A 6,352-nucleotide genomic window follows, 5' to 3' on the forward strand; every position below is an offset into this window, starting at 1 on the left:
AACAGTGACGGTGGGATTCTGTTCTCTAGGTCTCTCTAAAACAGCAGCCACTAACACACACGTTCATCTGGAGTCAATGAGTCACACCTCTCAGCCTGATTTCTGCCTGGCAGCAATTAACAGCACAGTGAAGCACCCACCCACTGTAGATAGATCATGGCAAAGTGGTCCAGGTTCACCTCTTTAGATTAGCGGTCTTCAAAGAGTTCCCCGAAGGAAATTCTGAAAATGGATTTTATGTTGATACAACTTTTTCATTGTAGGTTTACAGTGTTGGTTTTGGGTTTGTGTTTTGTTTTGGTTTTGTTTTTTGGTTTTTTTTAGTTAGGCTTCACACTCCATATGGAGCCCAGAGAAGGGCTTAAACTTACCATCTTGAGAACTAGACCTCAGCTGAGATCAAGAGTTGGCTACTTAACCAGCTGAGCACCCAGGTGCCCCGAAAGTGCTTTAAAAGCTAAAATTTATAATATGGTGAAGTACTGCCATTTTAACATGAAGCTATCACCTCCACATCACTCTTTTGAATGTATCCCAGTGGAATTTAAATACCTTAGCAGTTTGATACCCAACATCATCCTTTAAAAATACATTAGGAGGAGGGCCCCTGGCTGGCTCAGTCTGTAGAACATGGGACTCTTGATCTTGGTGTTGTAAGTTCAAGTCCCATACTGGGTACAGAGATTACTTAAAAAGTCTCTTTCTTTCTTTTTTTTTCTTAAAGATTTTATTTATTTGGCAGAGAGAGACAACGAGAGAGGGAATACAAGCAGGGGTCCTGTGAGAGAGAGAAACAGGCTCCCAGCTGAGCAGGGAGCCCAATATGGGGCTCGATTCCAGGACCCCCGGATCATGACCTGAGCCGAAGATAAACCCTTAATGACTGAGCCACCCAGGCGCCCCAAAATAAAAAAATCTTAAAAAAATAATAAAAATACATGAATGGGTTCTTCTTTAAGAGTTGGACATCTTATGTGGTTCTATTTTCTCTTTGAACTCCTATTTTCTTTCCAGAATCTTACCCTACATTTTTATATCAAATGTGTTATTCCTCATTTATTTCTGTCACACAGAATTGTGGCACAAATACTAAAATATTTTTTCTCATTTCACTTTTTTAAAGATTTTATTTGAGAGAGAGAGAGAGAGTGAAAGAGCGAGCACAAGCGGGATGGGAGGGCAGAGGGAGAAGCAAACTCACTACTAAGCAGGGAAACCAATGTGGGGCTTGTTCCCAGGGCCCTGGGATCATGATCTGAGCCGAAGGCAGATGCTTAATTGACTGAGCCACCGAGATACCCCTTTTTTCTCACTTCTTATGATCCTAAGGCTCTACATACTAAAATTTCTTCTGGATTAAGTTACCATAATAATTATTATTAGAACACAATTAAATAAAGCAACATAAATACATTAAAACTCTAACTATTAAACAGAAATGTTTTATTGGGGATGTATGTTTTATTTTTTTAATTTTTTAAAACGTTTTTAGTTAGTTTGTTTATTTAAAGAATCTCTACACCCAACATGGGGTTTGAACTCACAACACCAAGACCAAGAGTCACATGTTCTTCCTACTGGGCCAGCCAGGTGCCCTGGGAATAGTATCTCTTAATAAGATACAGGCAGATTAAGAAAAAAAGATCCTATATCCATGGAAGAATATTACTTTGGGCTATTTTTCCCCCTCCCCTTTTATAGCTATAAGTGCTGATAAACTTTGATCCATATAATTCCGTAGGTAGAAATCAAAAAGAGTTTTGTTCTAGTAATGTCACTCAATTTTTTAATCTCCTTCCAAGTTATATGCCAAAAATCTCATAATCTTATTTTAATGATCTGCCACTTTAATATGAAACTATCACCTCCACATCACTCTTCTGAATGTATCCCGATGGAATTTAAATACCATAGCACTTTGATATCCAACATCATCCTTTAAAATCCTGAAAATTCCTAAAAATTCCACATAGCCCTCTTTTCATTTTGTTGGAAAGTAAAAAACTGGAATTTTCCTAATTTGCAACGGGATGTGTTACCGAGTCATTAGGATCATTTACTTTTCTCACTTTTATGTCATCATTTCTAATTGTCCCTATATTCGGAACCTCTGAGATTCGTACATACATGGCAAAGTCCATGGTCAGATTTTGGGTAGAAAAGAAATATTCTTTTTGTTTATAAAATAGGAGGATGACATTTCATTTATTTTTATTTTTTATTTTTTAAATATATTATTTATTCATTTGAGAGAGAGAGAGAGAGAGACAGAGAAGGAACACAAGCAGGGGAAGCAGGAGAGGGAGAAGCAGACTTCCTGGTGAGCAGGGAGCCTGCTGTGGGGCTCGATCCTACGACCCTGGGATCATGACCTGAGCCGAAGGCTGACACTTAACCCACTGAGCCACCCAGGTGCACAGGAGGGTGACATTTTAAACAAATTTCTCAGTTTTATCAATTTTAGAAAAGAGTGTATATAAAAGTTCATGTTTTGGAAATAGATTTCCTATGTGTCCCTCCTATACCATGGTTGGAAGGCAAATTCTTTAGGTTACCTTGTTGACTGAAGAATGTCAGAATTCTCATCCTCTTATATCCAAAGTACAATTAGTACAATTAGTTAGTTTTTTCTCAAAAAACTAACCTTGGGGGGTGTCTACATGGCTCAGAGGGTTGGTCCTCTGCCTTTGGCTCAGGTCATGATCCCAGGGTCCTGGGATCAAGCCCCACAATCGGGCTCTCTGCTCAGTGGGGAGCCTGCTTCTTCCTCGCTCTCTGCCTGCCTCTCTGCCTACTCTCTCTGTAAAATAAATAAATAAAACATTAAAAAAAAAAAAAAAACCTAACCTCGGTCCTACCAAAGCAGAAAGCAGAGGCAACTGTCTTTCCATTTGGGGAGTTTAATGACTATGAAATTGCAGAGTTGTAACACTGAGAGGGAGAGAATGTAGGTACAGAACTTAGCATAGGTGGTTGACAGTCAAAGTAGCTTAAAAACCTATGGTTTTAAAATCCAAACAAAAGAAATAATTCTCTTAGTGGTTGGAAATTGAGTCTTGAACATAAATTTTACTGCTATAATAACAATAAAACAGATAAAATGAAAAATGACATTGTATTGTTGGCAGGTAGAGTGCAGAAGACAAACCAAATTTGCAGAAAAAATTGACAGTTGAAAGAGAATAATAATCATCTTATGATCCCATGGGGAGGTAGTACAGCATAGGGTTTCTTGAGCAGCTGTCAGTTAAAGTCATTCTCAGCATTCCCTAAGAGGCATTTTCTGACATTTTGTTGTCACAACTTGGAGGAGGGGGAGATTCCATAGGCATGTAGTTGATAGAGTCCAGAATGCGGCTAACATCTTATCACACACGAGATAACCGGCGCAACAAATTGGCCCCAGATGTCAACAGTACCACGTGAAAGCCATGCTAGAGCACCTAGGGTTGAGTCCCAGCTAGGCCAGTTGCTGTGTGACCCCGGGTGAGTGACTTAGGCTCTTAAGCCTCAGCTTTCTCATCCAGGAAAGTGGAGGGATGATAACAGGTAACATTCACTGAGTGTTAATGTGCCCGGGTACTGTTCTGAGTGTGTATTTTCATTTGCTCCTTCTAAAATCCTCTGAGGCACTGTTGCCTCATTTACAGATGAGAATAAAATAAAGCACATAGCACGTGCCTAGGATACAGTAAGCATGAGTACACGATAGCTGTCAGTTCTTAGGGTGTTTTTTTTTTTAAGGCTTTATTTTTTTTAGAGAAGTTTTAGGTTTACAGCAAAATTGAGAGGAAGGTCCAGAGATTTCCTATATACCTCTGGCCCCACACATGCATGATATAAGAAAGATGTTGGGGTTCGGAGCTAAAGCCCAGGAAAGAATTCTTGGGATGTCTTTGGTGCAAAAAGGTGGTTTTATTAAGGCATAGGGACAGGTCCATGGGCAGAAAGAGTGCACTGGGGTCATGAGGAGAGGGCAATTATACACTTTCAAGTGGGGAGGGGGTTAAGTCACAAGACCCTTCAGATGCGTATCAGTGGGTCATATGCTTGGGGGATGATCGCCAACATATAGCTTGGGTAGTAGAGACAAAAGAACTTTCCAAAGGAATTTTTATATGTTAAAGTAGACTTACAGGATCCTGGGGATTGGGCTAAGATTGCCTTTTGCTCTTAGCAAAGTATCGACATTGAGAGTTCCTCAAGGAATGTCACTTTGCCTGTTTCATGGACTTGTCAGCGGGCTGTAGGTAGTTAGGAAATTTTTTTCTTTTGCCTTTGTTTCCCATCAATGCAGAGCCATTATCAACACTTCCACATTCATTACAATTGACGAACCTACATGGGCATATCACCATCACCCAAAGTCCATAGTTTATGTTATGGTTCATTCTTTTTTTTTTTTTTTTTTTTTTTTTAAAGATTTTATTTATTTATTTGTCAGAGAGAGAGAGAGAGGGAGAGAGAGTGAGCGAGCATAGGCAGAGGGAGAAGCAGGCTCCCTGCCAAGCAAGGAGCCCGATGCGGGACTCGATCCCAGGATGATGGGATCATGACCTGAGCCGAAGGCAGCTGCTTAACCAACTGAGCCACCCAGGCGTCCCATGTTATGGTTCATTCTTAATGTTGTACATTCTCTGGGTTTAGATAAATGCATAATGATATGTAGTCACCATCATGGTACCATACAGAATAGTTTCACTCTCCTAAAAATCCTCTGTACTCTGTCTGTTGATCCCTCCCTCCCTGCTAATCCCTGGCTATCACTGATCTGTTTACTGTCTTCATAGTTCTACATTTTCCAGAATGTTATGTAGTTAGAATCATACATTATAGGGCCTTTTTAGATTGGCTTCTTTCACTTAGCAATACACAGTTAAGATTTCTCAGTGTCTTTTTATGGCTCGATAGCTGATTTGTTTTTATTGCTGAATAATATTCCTCTGCCCTGATGTACCACAGTTTTTCTGAAGGATACACAGCTGAAGGACGTCTGGGTTGTTTCTGAGTTTCGGCAATTATGAATAAAGCTGCTGGGAACATCCGTGTACAGGTTTGTGTGTGGATGTAGGTTTCCAAATCTTACAGGAAATATCAAGGAGCGTAATTGCTGGATCCTAGGGTAAGTACTTAGGTTTCAAAAAAAGATGAAGTGAGCAAAGCATATTTCCTTTTCCCCAACAGTCTTGGCTATTCCTAATGAAATTCCTAGGTTCTCTGACCTCTCTACTTAAAAAAAATCCTTCTCTGTATTTAGAAAAAAATGTAATAACTTTTAACTATCTTGGGTAAGAAAAAAGATATACCAAGAATGAGAAAGCATACTATGGATTCACTTAATAATAAAAAACTTGTCTGCCACAGGAAAACTAAAAGTTCATATTTTTTGGAGGTGGTATTAACCAAATAATGACGTAAATATGTAAGTATGTACAACAAAAAGCCTTATGAAGACAAAGGAGCCATGAGATTCTGTAAGATGGGGACTTAATCAAGTGGCAAAATATTATTTTACTTCAGCAAAACATAGGGAGGGTTTCAATGGACCTACCCTAGTTTATAAATTACTGTTATATAGAGAGCTTCAGATTTAATTACTTAGCAAATATGATAAATAGGCAAAACGGTCCATATTATTCCTCAGTGCCTGTACAGTCTAAATCACAGGAGCTTAATTATTGTGTCACTCCTACAAGGTTATCCTTGAGTCTTCTTTCTTTCATGTCCCACCCATTAGCAAATTATTGGTTAAATTTTCATTTATACCATTTTTCCTTTACACATTGCTATTAATCTGTACCAAGCCCCATCAACTCTTGCCTGAACTGCTACACTAGCCTCCTAATTAATTTCCTGCTTCTGCTCTAGCTCGCTCTCAATTTATTCTCTATACCATAGTCACAGGGGTCCTTTTATTGTGTCACTCTGAAAACTTTCTAGAGATTTCCATTTTACCTAAAGGAAAAGGCAAAATCCAATAGCTGCCTACAAATCCTTCAAATCTAGTCCTCTCCAGTCTTTCTTCCTTGCTATAGCCAGCCACATTCTGCCTCGGGGCCTTTGCACTTGCTCTTTCCTCTGCTGGCAAGGCTAGCTCTCTCCCTTTAGGTCTCTGCTCAAGGGTCAATTGATCAGGGAAGCCTTCCCCCAGGGCACCCCATGTAACACTATGACACCCATACACCCCCCTCCCCCACAGGCACAGAATCCCTATCCCCTTTCCGTGCTTTTTTTTTTCTATTTTAGTTAGCAATATTTAAATAACATAGAGATTCATTGTCCTAGCTCCTCCACTAGGGCATACACACCATGAGGTCAGGAAACCATGTGTTGGCCCTAGCACAGTGCTTGG

The sequence above is a fragment of the Martes martes genome, assembly GCF_963455335.1.
Source record: "Martes martes genome assembly, chromosome: 8".
In the NCBI taxonomy this organism is placed as follows: Eukaryota; Metazoa; Chordata; class Mammalia; order Carnivora; family Mustelidae; genus Martes; species Martes martes.